At 45.6% G+C, this 20,000-nt stretch overlaps 1 protein-coding gene across 1 annotated transcript in view; it reads right to left on the bottom strand.

The window, feature by feature from the left end:
- Nucleotides 1-19,002, bottom strand: part of LOC143291020 (solute carrier family 35 member F3-like) — an 81,778-nt gene extending 62,776 nt beyond the window's left edge. Inside the window, exon 1 of the mRNA XM_076600607.1 lies at nt 18,472-19,002. The gene's annotated coding sequence lies outside the window, so the exon portion shown is untranslated. The remainder of the gene's footprint in view (nt 1-18,471) is intronic.
- Between the last annotated feature and the right edge of the window lie 998 nt (nt 19,003-20,000).

Below are 20,000 nucleotides of genomic sequence, written 5' to 3'. Positions count from 1 at the left end.
TGTGAAATATTGCTGAAACAGTGACCATGTTAGGCAGTTCATACTGTCCATGAATTCACAGTATATCCATGAACAAATTGCAACTGCAGAAAACTTAATATATGTGAAGCAATTTTTAGGTTTAACAAGATTGTTAAGGAACAAGCTGAAATTATGAAGAAAAGAGTACCAGTAAATAAGCTGACGACTACTCAGAATAATTGGTTTGATCAAGAATGTAGACCTGCAAAACGTAATGTTCGTATATTACTGAGAAAATTTAGAAAAAACATTGGCCAAAGGTGACAGAGTCCTATTTTGTATTGCAAGACGTGAATATAAGAATATGAATAAACCAAAGAAGAAAGAATACAATGAATCATTGTTAAATAAACTTATGAATTCTGTCAAAAGCCAGCAGACATTTTGGGAAACAATGCAGACAATTTCAAAAAAGAAAACACAATCTTGCCGCGGGTTCTTTTACGTGCGCTAAGTGCATACTGCACACACGGGACCTCGGTTTATTGTCTCATCCGAATGACTAGCGTCCAGACCAACGCTCAATATCTAGAGGAGGGGGAGAAAATATCAGTCTTGCGTTTCTCTCTTCTTCATCTGCCTCTATGTGTGTGTACGCGTGCGTGTATGCGCGCTTGCGTGTATGAGAGAGAGAGAGAGAGAGAGAGAGAGATGGGGAGGGGGGGGGGGGGAAGCAGGTCGTTATGAACATTTTAATATCATCGTGACTTGCAGTATAGAGAGATGAGAGCTTTGAGCTTATTTTGGTGCTCGGAAGATGAAAAAAAAAAAAAAAAAAATCATGGCTCGAGTTTTAATAGAGGTACTTCTGTAACATCTTCAAAGCAACGTCTAAAATCGATCCGTATTGATTCTTCTGTTATGAGTATATACATGTGATCTTCTTCTTCTTCTCCTTCTTCTTCTCCTTCTTCTTCTTCTCCTTCTTCTTCTTCTTCTCCTTCTTCTCCTTCTTCTTCTTCTCCTTCTTCTTCTTCTCCTTCTCTCCTTCTTCTTCTTCTTCTTCTGTTTCTCCTTCTTCTTCTTCTCCTTCTGTTTCTCCTTCTTCTCCTTCTTCTCCTTCTGTTTCTTCTTCTCCTTCTGTTTCTCCTTCTTCTTCTTCTCCTTCTTCTTCTTCTGTTTCTCCTTCTTCTTCTCCTTCTGTTTCTCCTTCTCCTCCTTCTTCTTCTTCTGTTTCTCCTTCTTCTTCTTCTCCTTCTGTTTCTCCTTCTTCTCCTTCTGTTTCTTCTTCTTCTTCTTCTTGTCCTTCTTCTTCTCCTTCTGTTTCTCCTTCTTCTTCTCCTTCTTCTCCTCCTCCTTCTTCTTCTCCTTCTGTTTCTCCTTCTTCTTCTCCTTCTGTTTCTCCTTCTCCTTATTCTTCTCCTTCTTCTTGTCCTCATTTCTTGTTCATCTTGTATTTCTTGCTGTTGTTGTTGTTCTCCCCCCCTCCTCCTCCTCCTATTTCATATTCATTTGTTTTTCCACCTCCTCCTCCCTCTCCTCCTTTTCTCTCTCTCTCTCTTCTTCTTCTTCTTCTTGCTCTCCTTTTGAATCTGGTTAGGACTTTTTATTTTTATTTTTTATTTTATTTTTTAACCGCGAAGCTTTATAATAACAAATACAGAACACATTTCAACGATTAGATTTTTTTCTTTTTAAAGTGTATCACAAGTGAGTCTTGAAGGCCTTGCCTCTCTTGTTTCTTCTGTGTTCTTGTTGCTGTTGGCCTTGTATTCGTTGTTGTTGTTGTTGTTGTTCTTTTTCTTCTTCTTCTTCTTCTTCTCCTCTTCACCTTCCTTCTTCTTCTGCTCTTTCTCCCCATCCTTTTTCTTGTGAGACATGCAAATCACCCTAGAAGCTCAGCGCATTAGGAGCTACAGCGACAGACGGAAGACATACGAACAGGGATGACGTAGCTCTGAAGATTATACATACATATATGCATAACTTGTTGTGTGTGTGTGTGTGTGTGTGTGTGTGTGTGTGTGTGTGTGTGTGTGTGTGTGTGTGTGTGTGTGTGTGATTTTTGTTTTTTTCCCCTTCCACGAGTGAGAGGTTTGAGGAGGGAATTTGGGGGTTGGGGGGGAGGGAGGGCCGGGGGATGGGGGGGGTGGGGGTAAGAGAAGGGAGGAGGAGGAGGAGGAGGAGGAGGAGGAGAGGAGATAATCTTCACATCCGCTGAGAGATTGTTCGGTGTGTGAGTGACAAGCCTTGGGAATGCGCAACGTCATTTTCCGATCGGATTTGTAAAGTTGTGCTGTGTTGTGCTGTGTTGTGTTGTGTTGTGTTGCGCTGTGCTATGTTGTGTTGTGCTGTGTTGTGTTGTGCTGTGTTACGCTGTGTTGTGTTGTGTTGTGCTGTACAATGTTGTATTGTGCTGTGTTGCGTTATGTTGTGTTGTGCTCTGCTGTGTTGCGCTGTGCTGTGTTGTGTTGTGTTGTGCTGTGTTACGCTGTGCTGTGTTGCGTTATGTTGTGTTGTGCTGTGCTGTGCTGTGTTGTGTTGTGCTGTGTTACGCTGTGCTGTGTTGTGTTGTGTTGTGCTGTGTTACGCTGTGCTCTGTTGTGTTGTGTTGTGCTGTGCAATATTGCAAAACAACAACAAATACTACAATTGCTACACACAATAAGACAGACAGACAGACAGACACACACACACACACACCGAGGCTGGCAGACAGATAGAGACACTCACACACAGAACCCCCCCCCCCTCCTTCCCCCCCCAAACCCCCAACAACACCCCCCTCTCCCCGCCCATCGACACACACCTTCAGATGTTCACAGCCTCTCTTCCACTCAGTCTTTCCTCCATCCCCCTAAATACCCCCCCCCTACACACACACACACACACACACACACACACACACACACACACACACACACACACACACACACACACCTTCCTCTCACACACACACACACATACACACACCTTCCTCACACACACACACGCACACACACACACACACACACACACACATACCTTTCTCACACACACACACACACACACACACCTTCCTCACACACACACGCACACACACACACACACACACACACACACACACACACCCCTTCCTCACACACACACACACACACCTTCCTCACACACACACACACACACACCTTCCTCACACGCACACACACCCCTTCCTCACACGCACACACACACACACCTTCCTCACACGCACACACACACCTTCCACCCACCCACCCACACACACACATACACACACACACACCTTCCTCACACACACACACACACACACACACACCTTCCTCACACCCACCCACCCACCCACACACACACACACACAAACACACACACAGCCCTTCCTCACCCCCCCACCCCCCCACACACACACCTTCCTGTTGCCGACACAGTTCTGTGAAATTGGCAGCTCGTTTCTGACACCTCCACGAGTCCATCCTGTGAATGGGAAGCCCTATGACGCAGGCACCCAACTGGCTTCACGGGTAGAGGGAGATGGGGAGGGGGAAGGGGAGGGGGAGGGGGAGGGGGAGAGGATTGGGGGTGGTGGTGGAGAGGGGGTGATGGGGCAGGAGCGGACAGGAGGAAGGAAGGGAGGAGGAGGAGGAGGAGGAGAAGAAGAAGAAGAAGAAAGAGAGACTGTGTGTGTGTGTGTGTGTGTGTGTGTGTGTGTGTGCGCACGCCGGGGCTCTCTCTTCTAACAAAATCAGTGCTGATGATTTCCGTTCGTACCCCCATTTCCACCCCCTGTCCTCTTCCCGTCTCTTTCTCCTCCCCCACCCCACCCCACCCTACCCTACCCTACCTCTTCCCACCTCCTTCTTCTCCCGCCCTACGCTCTCCAGTGCCAGAATGGTTCTGGCGAAACAGAAATCATTTCTTGTGTGTGTGCTAAGATTTAAGAGTCTCTCTTCTAACTGATTGACGACAGCAAAGTTTACTTGAAGGTTTTTTGTTTTTTTTTGGTTTCAAGTTGATTTGATGGAGTGCAAGTTTTCTCACTTCTCGTCTTCCATTTTTAACATTATTTTATCTTCTGACGTTGTTTTTTTTTAAGGTTAGTTTCTCACTTTTTTTTTTTCTCAATTCAGTTCTAACGTGGTTTTAGTCGTCGTTGTTTTTATTTATTCATTTATTTATTATTATTATTTTTGTTTACAGTTTTCATCTACGTTTTTTCAGTTCTCTTTTTACGTTTTTTTTTGTTTAAAAAATTTTTTTTTTAGTTAACTTCTTACGTTTTCTCAATCCAGTTCTTATGTTTTCTCAGTTCTCTTCTAGCGGTTTCTTTTTCTGTTGTCTTACGTTTCTCATTTTACTTTTTACATGCTGAGAAAGATCGTAGGGTGGGGAGGGGGGAGGGGGGGCGGGGTGGGTGGGTGGGGGGGGCATGGGGGGGATGGGGGGGGGGGGCTAGGGGGGCGCGGTCAAGTTTGAGTGACAGAAAGTGAACACGTGCATTTTCTATATGAATTAGTTATTGATCAAGCCTTCCTATGAGTGACAAAGTGAACATTTGCATATTCTATGTGAGTTATTGATCACGCCTTCCTATGAGTGACAGAAAGTGATATTCTATGCGAGTTATTGATCACGCCTTCCTATGAGTGACAGAAAGTGAACATTTGCATATTCTATGTGAGTTATTGATCAAGCCTTCCTATGAGTGACAGAAAGTGATATTCTATGTGAGTTATTGATCAAGCCTTCCTATGAGTGACAGAAAGTGATATTCTATGTGAGTTATTGATCACGCCTTCCTATGAGTAAGAGAAAGTGATATTCTATGTGAGTTATTGATCACGCCTTCCTATGAGTGACAGAAAGTGAACATTTGCATATTCTATGTCAGTTATTGATCATGCCTTCCTATGAGTGACAGAAAGTGATATTCTGTGTGAGTTATTGATCATGCCTTCCTATGAGTGACAGAAAGTGAACATTTGCATATTCTATATGATTTATTGTTCATGCCTTCCTATCACTCCTAATCTTTGAACATATAGTTCAGCTTCTGATTTTTTGTTCCACATTATCTTTACGTTCTCTCTTTAATTACATGCTACAGGAAAATCGCATCAAGTTCAAATCTAATTTTGAGCCATTTGCGATGAATTTTTCTTTTTAACGCGAATTGATATTTAATTATTCCCCTTTGTCACTCTTCATGTCTCCCCCCCCCCTCCCCTCCCCCCAACCCCTTCCGCTACATTTCTCATAGTGTATTCTAGCTTCTGATGAACTAATTTTTTGGGGGGTTCTTTTCCCCTCATAGTTAGCAAAATCGTATGCAGTCCAATTCAAATTAATTTTTTTTACCAAAAGTTGACGAGTTTACCGTGTGAATCAACAATCAGCCAGTCTCTCCCCCCCACCCCCACCCCCACCCCCCTATCTCTCATCTTCAGCAGACATACATTTCAAACCTTTCAGACAACGAGCCGATTTCTTTCTTATGCCACCGAGATGTTCAGCTCTGTTTCTTTCCTATTAAATAAAATGGTATGAAAGTCGAATGGTTAAAGATGCTGATCTGTCAATACATTCGTCCGTGCGGGTTTGGGCTCGATTCCCGCCTTCGCCCTTTTCTACAAAAGTTTGACTGTAAAAAAAAACCACCAAAAAACCCCCCAACCAAACAAACAAAAAACAAACAAAAAAACTGAGCGTCTAGTCATTCCGATGAGGTGATAAAAACTGAAGTCCCGTGTACAGCATGTACTTGGCGCACTGGAACCCCCCCCCCCCAACCCCCCCCCCCCCCCAAAAAAAAACAAACAAACAAACCTCGTGGCAACTTAAGTGTTATTCTCCGGTAATTTCATATTTGTGAAACTGCATGTTTGGTGCATATCTGTTATGCATATGTGTGTGTATGTGTGAATGTGTTTCCCCCTTTTTTTAATATTTTTTTTATAATACATTTATTTTGCTTATTTATCATCATTGTTGTCTTTTTTTTAATTTATTTATTTAATTTAATTTATTTATTTATCTATTTATTTATTTTATTTTCACTATTATTATTATTTATTTATTTATTATTAAAAAATATTTATTTATTTATTTTATTTTATTTTATTCTATTTTTTTCTCAAGGCCTGACTAAGCGCGTTGGGTTACGCTGCTGGTCAGGCATCTGCTTGGCAGATGTGGTGTAGCGTATATGGATTTGTCCGAACGCAGTGACTGACGCCTCCTTGAGCTACTGAAACTGAAACTGAAACTGAAACTTCTCTCCGGCAAAAATATGTAGAAAGAAATCCACTCATAGGCACACAAGTGTATATGCATGCAGTCGAAGACTGAGTAGCGCGTATGGTTATGCTGCCTGTCAGGCAGTATGCCTAGCGGATGTGGTGTAGCGTATATGGATTTTTTTTTTCAATGCCGTCTTCTTGAGAAACCAGAATTGAAACTGGAAACCGAAGCTCCGGTTTAATCTGAATGTCTTTGCACAGCAGACGTTTTTTTTTTTTTTTTTTTTTTTTTCACCGCTGTATTTCTCTTCTCATTGTTCCTGTGTGTAAAAATCTGGCTTCTGACAAATTAACTCTTTCCATACGAACGGCGAAAGAGACGACGTTAACAGCGTTTCTCCCCAATTACCACCATCAAAATATTGCAAGTGGAAGGCTCTTACACTAAAGAGGTGAATGTTGACAAAGAATACCACGATTCTGACAACGGAAGCTAAAGGTTGGGTCATTGAGACACCCACTGGACATCCGAGGGGTCTGTGTGGAGGAGAAGAGAGGACTGGCCGTACTGAGTGAGTTAAACAGATTGCGTTTCCGTTTCCACAGTTTCCGTTGTCTTCTTAGAATCGTACGGAGTTCAAATCTAATTTGACAGAATGATAAATTTGACAGGACGAAATAACGCAGCACGTTATCTTGTCAGTCAGTTCATTATCTGCTTCTCCCGTTCCCCTTTCTTGATATATTTCAAACTTCTTTAAATCAAAGCCAAAAACCAAGAGCGCTTGCTTGACCTTGTTCATACAGCAGTATTTTCTTATTTACTGACGGCCAGTAATTAGCACGTATATCCATGTGTTTTTTTTTTTTTTTTTTTTTTTTGTATACATATACATGCATGCATATGTGTGTGTGTGTGTGTGTGTGTGTGTGCGTGCGATGTTTATCTATCTACGTATGTGTAGAAACGGGAACGGACTCAACGGAAATAGAATGGACTTAGCAGGAACGGACTCAACGGAAATGGACTCAGCGGGAACGGAATGGACTCAACGGAAATAGAATGGACTTAGCAGGAACGGACTCAACGGAAATGGACTCAACGGGAACGGAATGGACTCGGCGGGAATATAATGGACTCAGCGGGAACGGAATGGACTCAGCGGGAATATAATGGACTCAACGGGAACGGAATGGACTAAGCGGGAATATAATGGACTCAACGGGAACGGAATGGACTCAGCGGGAACGGAATGGACTAAGCGGGAATATAATGGACTCAGAGGGAATAGAATGGACTCAACGGGAACGAAAATGGACTGAACGGAAATATAATGGACTCAACGGGAATATAATGGACTCAGCGGGATCGGAATGGACTAAGCGGGAATATAATGGACTCAACGGGAACGGAATGGACTCGGCGAGAATATAATGGACTCAACGGGAACGGAATGGACGAAGCGGGAATATAATGGACTCAACGGGAACAGAATGGACTCAGAGGGAATATAATGGACTGGACGGGAATATAATGGATTCAATGGGAACGGAATGGACTCAGCAGGAATATAATGGACTCAACGGGAACGGAATGGACTCAGCGGGAATATAATGGACTCAACGGGAATATAATGGACTCAGCGGGAATATAATGGACTCAGCGGGAATATAATGGACTCAGCGGGAATATAATGGACTCAACGGGAACGGAATGGACTCAGAGGGAATAGAATGGACTGGACGGGAATATAATGGACTCAACGGGAACGGAATGGACTCAGCGGGAATATAATGGACTCAACGGGAATATAATGGGCTCAGCGGGAATATAATGGACTCAACGGGAACGGAATGGACTCGGCGAGAATATAATGGACTCAACGGGAACGGAATGGACTCAGCGGGAATATAATGGACTCAACGGGAACGGAATGGACTCAGAGGGAATAGAATGGACTGGACGGGAATATAATGGATTCAACGGGAACGGAATGGACTCAGCAGGAATATAATGGACTCAACGGGAACGGAATGGACTCAGCGGGAATATAATGGACTCAACGGGAATATAATGGACTCAGCGGGAATATAATGGACTCAGCGGGAATATAATGGACTCAGCGGGAATATAATGGACTCAGCGGGAATATAATGGACTCAACAGGAACGGAATGGACTCAGCGGGAATATAATGGACTCAGCGGGAATAAATGGACTCAGAGGGAATTGAATGGACTGGACGGGAATATAATGGACTCAACGGGAATATAATGGACTCAGCGGGAATATAATGGACTCAACGGGAATATAATGGACTCAGCGGGAACGGAATGGACTCAACGGGAATATAATGGACTCAGCGGGAATATAACGGACTCAACGGGAACGGAATGGACTCAGCGGGAACGGAATGGACTCAGCGGGAATATAATGCGCTCAGCAGGAGTAGGAATCCAGTAGCAAGCAGGCAGCTAAAGGTCGCCGTTGTCACAGACGGTGCATCCGCTTAAACTGTCACTATCACTCGCCCTCTCCGCATCCCTGTCACGGTTGCCAAGCAATCGGCGGTTGCCTGGCAACTGCGAGGAGAGCGGCACGCGGCGCGTTATTAGCATCTTTGTCCGTCTGTCTGTCTGTCTGTCTGTCTGTCCGTCCGCCAGAGAGTGGAGTGTGTGCCGTAATGAAACTTAACACGTGGTGACGTAGGGGAAGGCTCTCACTATTCTTTTCAAGTCACCGCGTGAAATGAATAGATAATTTGATAAATAAATAAATGGATACATACATACATACATACATACATACATACATACATACATGAATGCATACTAATATACAAACAAACAAACAAACATACACACATACATACGTACATACATACATACGTACATATTCCCACAGCCCATTCCGTTCCCGCTGAGTCCATTCCCGTTTGATCCACTGTATTCCCGTTGAGTCCATACCCGTTTGATCCACTCTATTCCCGCTGAGTCCATTCCCGTTTTTGATCCACTGTATTCCCGTTGAGTCCATTCCCGTTTTTGATCCACTCTATTCCCGTTGAGTCCATTCCCGTTTTAATCCACTATATTCCCGTTTTTAATCCACTCTATTCCCGTTGAGTCCATTCCTCCATAAATGATAAAGCCATAGACCGTCTCCCACAAGTCCCCACCAACGAAGCACTGGACGATCCGCCAACACTTCTTGAGACCCAGAAAGCAATCCGTCTGCTATCCAGTGGCAAAGCACCTGGCTCAGACTCCATACCAGCAGAGGTCTACAAGGATGGAGGCACTGTGCTGACTGAGAAGCTTCATCAGCTGTACTCACTCATGTGGAAAGAAGAGACGATCCCCCAGGATTTCAAAGATGCATCTATCATTCACTTGTACAAGCGAAAGGGGAACCGGCAAGCCTGTGATAACCATCGGGGCATTTCCCTGCTCTCCATCGCAGGCAAGATACTTGCCAGGATCCTACTAAACCGCCTCACAGCACACCTTGACCAAGGTCATTTGCCTGAGAGCCAATGTGGATTCCGGAAAGAGCGCGGAACCACCGACATGGTGTTTGCTGCAAGGCAGCTGCAAGAGAAATGTCAGGAGCAAAATGCTGATCTGTTCTCCACCTATGTCGACCTCACTAAGGCCTTTGACACCGTGAGTAGAGAGGGACTGTGGAAGATCATGGCCAAGTACGGATGCCCTCGGAAATTTATTTCCTTGGTCAGCCAATTCCATGAAGGCATGCAGGCTCGAGTCCAGGACAATGGTGAAACATCTGCTCCTTTTCCTGTCACAAATGGTGTCAAGCAAGGCTGCGTCCTGGCTCCAACGCTGTTCAGCCTCATGTTCTCTGCAATGCTTACTGATGCCTTCAGAGATGGCGATGTTGGAATTGGCCTAAAGTACCGAACAGATGGCAAGCTGTTTAACCTCAGAAGGCTTCAAGCAAAAACGAAGGTCATGACAGACATCATCAGAGACTTTTTGTTTGCTGATGACTGTGCCCTCAACGCTGGATCTGAAGCTGACATGCAACTCAGCGTCAACAAGTTTGCCACTGCCAGCAGGAACTTCGGCCTTACCATCAGCACGAGGAAAACTGAAGTTCTCCATCAGCCAGCCCCAGGGAAACCCTACGTTGAGCCCAACATCACAGTCAACGGTCAGAGACTCAGTGCGGTGGAGCGGTTCACATACCTTGGCAGCACACTGTCACGAAATGCGACCATCGACGATGAAGTGAATGTCAGGATTGCAAGAGCAAGTGCAACTTTTGGTAGACTCAATGCAAATGTCTGGAACAGAAGAGGCATTAGTCTTGAGACCAAGCTAAAGGTCTACAGAGCAGTAGTTCTCCCCACACTACTGTACGGCTGCGAAACTTGGACAGTGTACCAACGACATGCCAAGAAGCTGAACCACTTCCACACAACATGCCTCAGGAAGCTACTGAACATCAAGTGGCAAGACAGGACCCCAGACACAGAGGTGCTCGCAAAAGCCACCCTTCCCAGCATCTTCACCATCCTGATGCAGTCCCAGCTTCGCTGGGCTGGACACGTGGCGCGCATGCCAGACCATCGGCTGCCCAAAAGGCTCTTCTATGGCGAGCTGCAACAAGGGAAGAGATCACACGGATGTCAGAAGAAGCGCTTCAGAGATACTCTGAAGGTCTCTCTGAAAGCGTTTGATATCAACCCTGACTCCTGGGAGGAATCTGCAGTGGACCGTAACAAATGGCGCGCTGCTGTGCACAAAGGCGCCAAGTTGTGCGAGGCCAGCAGGACTGCTGCAGCTGTTCAGAAGAGGCAGGCCAGAAAGTCACGGGCAAACAAGCTCCCTGACAATGATATGCCTGTCTTTGTCTGCCCCAACTGTCAGCGAACATTTCGTGCGCAGATTGGACTATACAGCCATCTGCGCACTCACAGATAGACTCATGAGCATCCTTCCCCCCACCCCACCACCACCCTCTCCCCATCCCCCATCTGGATGACAACGATGGTCATCATCGATCTCGATGGACACACCACCACATACATACGTACATATTCCCACAGTCCATTCCGTTCCCGCTGAGTCCATTCCCGTTTGATCCACTCTGTTCCCGCTGAGTCCATTCCCGTTTGATCCACTCTATTCCCGTTGAGTCCATTCCCGTTTTGATCCACTGTGTTCCCGCTGAGTCCATTCCCGTTTGATCCACTCTATTCCCGTTGAGTCCATTCCCGTTTTAATCCACTATATTCCCGTTTTTAATCCACTCTATTCCCGTTGAGTCCATTCCCGTTTGATCCACTGTGTTACCATTGAGTCCATTCCCGTTTGATCCACTGTGTTACCATTGAGTCCATTCCCGTTTGATCCACTGTGTTACCATTGAGTCCATTCCCGTTTGATCCACTCTATTCCCGTTGAGTCCATTCCCGTTTGATCCACTGTGTTACCACTGAGTCCATTCCCGTTTGATCCACTGTGTTACCACTGAGTCCATTCCCGTTTGATCCACTGTGTTACCATTGAGTCCATTCCCGTTTGATCCACTGTGTTACCATTGAGTCCATTCCCGTTTGATCCACTCTATTCCCGTTGAGTCCATTCCCGTTTTAATCCACTATATTCCCGTTTTTAATCCACTCTATTCCCGCTGAGTCCATTCCCGTTTTTAATCCACTGTATTCCCGTTTTTAATCCACTCTATTCCCGCTGAGTCCATTCCCGTTTTTGATCCACTCTATTCCCACTGAGTCCATTCCCGTTTGATCCACTCTATTCCCGCTGAGTCCATTCCCGTTTGATCCACTGTATTCCCGCTGAGTCCATTCCCGTTTTTAATCCACTCTATTCCCGTTGAGTCCATTCCCGTTTGATCCACTGTGTTACCATTGAGTCCATTCCCGTTTGATCCACTCTGTTCCCGCTGAGTCCATTCCCGTTTGATCCACTCTGTTCCCGCTGAGTCCATTCCCGTTTGATCCACTCTGTTCCCGCTGAGTTCATTTCCGTTTAATCCACTCTATTCCCGATGAGTCCATTCCCGTTTTTGATCCACTCTATTCCCACTGAGTCCATTCCCGTTTGATCCACTCTACACTCTATTCCCGCTGAGTCCATTCCCGTTTTTAAACCACTCTATTCCCGCTGAGTCCATTCCCGTTTGATCCACTCTATTCCCGCTGAGTCCATTCCCGTTTGATCCACTCTATTCCCGCTGAGTCCATTCCCGTTTGATCCACTCTATTCCCGCTGAGTCCATTCCCGTTTGATCCACTCTATTCCCGCTGAGTTCATTTCCGTTTAATCCACTCTATTCCCGCTGAGTCCATTCCCGTTTGATCCACTCTATTCCCGCTGAGTCCATTCCCGTTTGATCCACTGTGTTACCATTGAGTCCATTCCCGTTTGATCCACTGTGTTCCCGCTGAGTCCATTCCCGTTTGATCCACTCTGTTCCCGCTAAGTCCATTCCCGTTTGATCCACTGTATTCCCGCTGAGTCCATTCCCGTTGAGTCTATTCTGTTCTTGCTGAGTAGACAGAGTAAATTCAATTCCCACTGGGTCCCGCTGAGTCCATTCCGTTTCCGCTGAGCCCATTCTGTCCCGGCTGAGTCTATTCTATTTCCACTGAGTCCACTTCCTTCCTATTGAGTCAATTCCTTTTTTTCACTGAGTCCATTCCTTTCACACTGAGTCCGTTTTCGCTGAGTGCATTCCCTTCCCGTAAAGTCCGTTCCCATCGACTTCATTCCCGTTTCGCGAATTCCCTTGCTGGTCAACCTAGCACATTTCCACTGAGTCCATTCCCGTTGAGTCAGTTCCCAATTGAGTCAATCCCCATTGAGTTCATTACTCCACCATGTTTTCATTGCGTTTTGATTCTTCTTCTTTTTTTGTTTTTTTGTTTTTTAACTGATTCTTTAGTTTTTTTTGTCTGCCTTTGATGCGGAAGGTGGGATGTAAAAACAATCAATCAAACAAACAAGAGAGGCAAGGCCTTCAAGACTCACTTGTGATACACTTAAAAAAAAAAAAGGAAGGAAGGAAGGAAGGAAGGAAGGAAGGAAGACGAAAGGGAGGAAAGAAGACGAAAGGGAGGAAGGAAGGAAGGAAGACGGAAGGAAGGAAGGAGGACGGAAGGAAGGAAGGAAGGAAGGAAGGAAGACGGAAGGAAGGAAGACGGAAGGAAGGAAGGAAGACGGAAGGAAGGAAGGAAGGAATGAAGGAAGGAAGACGGAAAGAAGGAATGAAGGAAGGAAGACGGAAGGAAGGAAGGAGGACGGAAGGAAGGAAGACGGAAGGAAGGAAGACGGAAGGAAGGAAAGAAGGCGGAAGGAAGGAAGGAGGAAGGAAGGAAGGAAGACGGAAGGAAGGAAGACGGAAGGAAGGAAGGAAGACGGAAGGAAGGAAGGAAGACGGAAGGAAGGAATGAAGGAAGGAAGACGGAAGGAAGGAATGAAGGAAGGAAGACGGAAGGAAGGAAGGAAGGAATGAAGGAAGGAAGACGGAAGGAAGGAAGGAATGAAGGAAGGAAGGAAGACGGAAGGAAGGAAGGAAGGAATGAAGGAAGGAAGACGGAATGAATGAATGAATGAATGAATGAATGAATGAAGGAAGGAAGGAAGGAAGGAAGGAAGACGGAAGGAAGGAAGGAAGGAAGACGGAAGGAAGGAAGGAAGGAAGGAAGGAAGGAAGACGGAAGGAAGACGGAAGGAAGGAAGGAAGGAAGGAAGGAAGACGGAAGGAAGGAAGGAAGGAAGACGGAAGGAAGGAAGGAAGGAAGGAAGGAAGGAAGGTGGAGAGAGGATTTAACAGCACGCAGTTTGGGAGGTGGAGAAAAAAGGAAAAACAACAACAACAACAACACACGGACACATGCACATAACCACGCACGATGACACACACATATATAGCACACACACACACACACACACACACACACATCACACACACATCACACACACACACACACACACACACACACATGCACACGCACACGCACACACACACACACATTCACTCTCTCTCCCTCTCTCTCTGTCTCTCTCTCTCTTACACATACACACACTCACACACACATACACACGCACACTTCCACACACACACACACTGACGCACGCACGCACGCACACACACACACACACACACACACGCACATGCACACACACACACACACTCATACACACACAGTGCTTCGCCACAGTGAAGCACCACCTCTCTCTCTCTCTCTCTCTCTCTCTCTCTCCCTGTCTCTGTCTCTGTCTCTCTCTCTCTGTCTTCAGTGTGTTTTGTTCCATTGCGAAAGCGGATTTCTCTACAGATTTATGCCAAGGGCAACCCTCCTATTACCGCGAGTTCTTTCTTGCACATGATGCTATTGATTACATATATATTGGGGTGGCGGTAGTTAAAAAACAACAACCCACAAACACCCCCCTCACAGAAATCACAGTCTATGCTGAATGAATGAATGGAGAATTTTTATTTAATGCCCCCCGTCACACACAGTCATACTGGTGATTGTGGGTCCGGACAGGATTCGAACTCGAGGGCTCTCGCTTCCTGGTTGGTCATGTGACCCGCCCGGCACTAGGCCGCCACCACTTCCTCCACATGTCAAGAGGTCTGGGCGTTCTTCACAGCAGACAAAACACGTGTATTTGTATTTGTATCACAACAGATTTCTCTGTGTGAAATTCGGGCTGCTCTCCCCAGGGAAAGCGCGTCGCTACACTACAGCGCCACCCATTTTTTGTGTGTGTATTTTTTCCTGCGTGCAGTTTTATTTGTTTTTCCTATTGAAGGAACAACTCTTTTGTTGCCGTGGGTTCTTTTACGTGCGCTAAGTGCATGCTAGCACACGGGACCTCGGTTTATCGTCTCATCCGAATGACTAAGCGTCCAGACCACTACTTAAGGTCTAGTGGAGGGGAAGAAAATATCGGCGGCTGAGCCGTGATTCGAACCAGCGCGCTCAGATTCTCTCGCTTCCTAGGCGGACGCGTTACCTTTAGGCCACCACTCCACTGTTCATTTCAGAGGATGCAGGTTGGCCGGATTCGACCCACTCCCCGTTTCGCCTGGTCTTTGATTGAAGCGTGACGGGCGCAATAGCCGAGTGGTTAAAGCGCTGGACTTTCAATCTGAGGGTCCCGAGTTCGAATCTCGGTGACGGCGCCTGGTGGGTAAAGGGTGGAGAAATTTCCGGTCAACATAATTATGTGCAGACCTGCTTTGTGCCTTAACCCCCCCCCCCCCCTCTGTGTGTATACGGCAAGCAGAAGATCAAATACGCATGTATCCATGTCAGCGATCGGTGGGTTATGGAAACAAGAACACAGCCAGCATGCACACACCGGAAACGGAGTATGGCTGCCTGCATGGCGGTCATTCACGTAAAAGCCCACTGTGTGCATACGAGTGAACGTGTGAGTTGCAGCCCACGAACGAAGAAGAAGACGATTAAATCGTGCGGGAATCCTCAATGTTTTGTTTGTTTTTTTTAGAGAGAGTTTGCCCTATTTCTCTGTCTCTGTCTCTCTCTCATTACCCGCCATTCCTATTACGAGCACTTTGTCTCCCCACCCACCTCTCTCTGTGTGTGTCTCCCTCTGCAAAACACACACGCACACACACACATTATACTCTTTCTCTAACGCACACGCACACACACACACACACACACACACACACACACACACACACACACACACAAACACACACACACACTGACATGCAGGTAAATAAGATCACATGTGTATCCTCCACACACACACACACACACACACACACACACACACACACACAAACACACACACACACACACTGACATGCAGGCAAATAAGATCGCATGTTTACCACACACACACACACACACACACACACACACGCACACACACACACAAACACACACACACACACACTGACATGCAGGCAAATAAGATCACATGTGTATCTTCCACACACACACACACGCACGCACACACAAACACACACACACACACGCACACACACACACACACACACACTGACATGCAGGTAAATAAGATCACATGTGTATCCTCCACACACACACACACATCCCCTGAACAGTTCTAAATTACAATATATATGTATTCAGAAAATGAAAAGTGATTCATCTGGGGTACTCTTATCCTGTGAGTTATGGTATATATATATATATATATTGAAAAAAAACAACAACAAAAAAAAAAAAACAGAGAGAGAGAGAGAGAGAGAGAGAGAGAGAGAGAAATAGATACATAGATAGATAGATAGAGAGAGAGAGAGAGAGAGAGAGAGAGAGAGAGATGAGGGGTATACTCTTCACAGCAGTGCGGGTGAGACAGAGAAAAAAAGTGAAAGAGAGAGAGAAAGACAGAGACAGAGACAGAGGCAGAGAGATAACAGAGAAAGAGACAGAGACAGTGGGAGACATACAGGACTACACACGGGAAAGAAGACTGTGAGCTGCACATAGAATTCGAAACATTTTTAATGAAAAGAAAAAAAGACAATGAGAAGCAGACAGACAGACAGACAGAAAAAGAAACTGAAACTGAAACTGAAAAATGTTTTAATGCCATTGACATTACAGTCCTATTGACATGGGACACATCAGAATAATCGTTTAACAACATAAAAACAAACCAAACAGCATAAATATATGTATCAAAGTCGCAGCAACAAAGCTGCTGCAAGACAATAGAAAACACTTATGTCGAAAACGGCTATCCCCCTGTTCGACAAACTCACGGCGTGATCAACTCAAAAGAAAGGTATGAAAAAAAGAAAAGTAAACCTATACATATTCAGTTAATTTGCACTTTCTCCGTGCATATTAGAAAACGATACAAATGTCGGCTTCTTTGAATCGACCATCCAACCTAAACGCTATGACAGTTAAAGCTGTAGTATGATTATTATTATTTTTTTTAACTTTCGAGACTGCAATTCTTTTGTTGTGTATGCATTTACAAGTCAGAGCAATTCTTGCTACGAAAGTGCCAAGCAAGGGCGATAAATTTAGCAAGTGACCGAATTATCTTTACATTATCTGACAAAAGGAGATGGATGACAGACAGACAGACAGAAAGAGAAAGGGAGAGGGAGAGAGAGAGAGAACCTGACATATTCATAGCAACAGAAGCAGAACTCGTACATTTAATGACTAGGCCATTTGCCAGTGTCAAGAGGGTGGGGCCTGGGGGATCGGGACGTAGGGAGTACAGGGACAATTATACAGGCAGTCTGAAACACAAGTCATCACCGTGAAACACACATGTTTGCTTAAATTAAAAAAAAAAGGGTTTAAGCAATTCCTGGAAAGTACAGATCATTTCATTCACATTTGAATCAACAGAAGCAGAGATATACAGAGAGAGGTAGAGACAAAGACAGAAACAGAGACAGACAGACACAATGACTAACTTAACGTTGATGACAAGAAGAAGAAGGAGAAGAAGGAAGAAGAAGAAGAAGAAGAAGAAGAAGAAGAAGAAGAAGAAGAAGGAGGAGGAGGAGGAGCAGGAGGAGAAGAAGAAGAAGAAAAGAAGAAGAAGAAGGAGGAGGAGGAGGAGGAGGAGGAGAAGAAGAAGAAGAAGAAGAAGAAGAAGAAGAAGAGAAGAAGAAGAAGAAGAAGGAGGAGGAGGAGGAGGAGGAGGAGGAGGAAAACACGAAGAAGAAGAAGAAGAAGAAGAAGAAGAAGAAGAAGAAGAAGAAGAAGAAGAAGAAGAAGAAGGAGGAGGAGGAGGAGGAGGAGGAGGAGGAGGAAAACACGAAGAAGAAGAAGAAGAAGAAGAAGAAGAAGAAGAAGAAGAAGAAGAAGAAGGAGGAGGAGGAGGAGGAGGAGGAAAACACGAAGAAGAAGAAGAAGAAGAAGAAGAAGAAGAAGAAGAAGAAGAAGAAGGAGGAGGAGGAGGAGGAGGAGGACAACAAAAACAACAAACCACGAACCACACCACACACACACACACAACACACACATACACAACACACACACACACACACACACACAACACAACACATACACAACACACACACACACACACACACAACACAACACAACACAACACAACACAACACATACACAACACACACACACACACACACACACACACACACACACACACACACACACACACACACACACACAACACAACACATACACAACACACACAACACAACACAACACACACACAACACAACACAACACCACACACACACACACACACACACGTATCCTTCACGTCAAGTTCAACTCAAAATTTACCTTTCGAGTTCCGACCACCTTCTGAGGAGGAGACCCAGCTAGCTGAGTCAAATCACACCCAGCTGCCGCCTATCTGTCTGTCTGTCAGCCTCTGTGTCTGTCTGTCTGTCTGTGTGTCTCAGTATATATCTTCACAGGGGCCAGTTGTGGCCGCAACTGTCATCGGTAACCAAACGACGACATCTTCCTCATCTAGATCATTCACCACTGATGACGGAGTGTTGCTGATCAGTTAACAGCCACGACTCAGGGAACTGACAACTTTAGTCCGCCTGTCCGTCACACAGGTTTGGTGATGTTGTCGCCTTCTTCTTTATCACAGCTACGTTGTCAATTTCGACTGATGACCGGGAGGCGTCAAAGCGTGTGTGCGGACTGAGCCATATACGCTTACACCACACCCGCTTAAAAATGAATAGTCAGCAACAACAACCACAACCACAACCACAACCACCACCAGCACAGTCAAAAATTACCACCACCACCAGCAAGACAGGAATGTCTACTGCTGCAACAACACACATGTCATCGTTGATGAAGCCTTGAAATTGTCAACACATCGTTGCTCTCCATATGAAGCAGTTTCCCCCCCCCCCCCCTTTTTTTTTTTTTGAGTGTGTGTATGTGTGTACAAATCATAACCAAGTAAACAAACGCAAACTGCAGCCAACAGCAGAACCCTTCACAGATGATGACTACGCTGCCATATAATTGCAGACACCTGAGTTTTTTTTTTTTTTTTCAGTGAAAACGCCCAGCTTGTAAAATAAATTCCAGGTGGCTTGTAAATTCTTGGCCGGGGTGGGGGTGGGGAATGCTGTTAGCACCCACACGTACACGTACACGTACACGTACCTCACCACTGACTAAGCTATCGCTACTGCCGCTAGCAACACAGCAGAAATCTTCGACCACAACGAGCAATGTTTGCTGTCTTTTTTTTTTAATTCTCTTTCCACTGTCACTTTCTCTTCGTCTCTCTCCCTCCCTCCCTCTCTCTCTCTCCCCCTCTCTCTCTCAACCTCGATGTCTTCAATGCAATCCGTTTGCAGTTACAATCTGCAAGGCCACAATATCGGAACACGGTTTCAACTGAACGCTCGCGAGATATTCGTTCGTCTCACACGCACACACACACACACACACTCTCTCTCTCTCTCACTCTGTGTGTGTGTGTGTGTGTGTGTGTGTGTGTGTGTGTGTGTGTGTCTCTTTATTCCTCCTCTCCTTTCTCTTTCACTCGTGCACCAATGTCTTGGCGAACCATCCTTCCCACGCCACGCCCCGCCCCGGCCACGTGATCCGCTGCCTTCTGGCATCGCGCGCTTTGTGCAGGGTCGGTGGTGTAACAGTAGGGACACTTCCATGGGTACGGGTGGAGGTGGGGGGTACGAGCAAGACAGTGCGAGACCATCATTTTACGTACCCACTGGAAGCATTGAAACAGTGCACACATGCATCTTGTACACCCGTCAGACGGGCGCAATAGCCGAGTGGTTAAAGCTTTGGACTGTCAATCTGAGGGTCCC

Source organism: Babylonia areolata, chromosome 16 (assembly GCF_041734735.1).
Source record: "Babylonia areolata isolate BAREFJ2019XMU chromosome 16, ASM4173473v1, whole genome shotgun sequence".
Taxonomy (NCBI): Eukaryota; Metazoa; Mollusca; class Gastropoda; order Neogastropoda; family Buccinidae; genus Babylonia; species Babylonia areolata.
The sequence above is the reverse complement of the archived record's forward strand: the minus strand, read 5'-3'. Positions and strand labels throughout refer to the sequence as shown.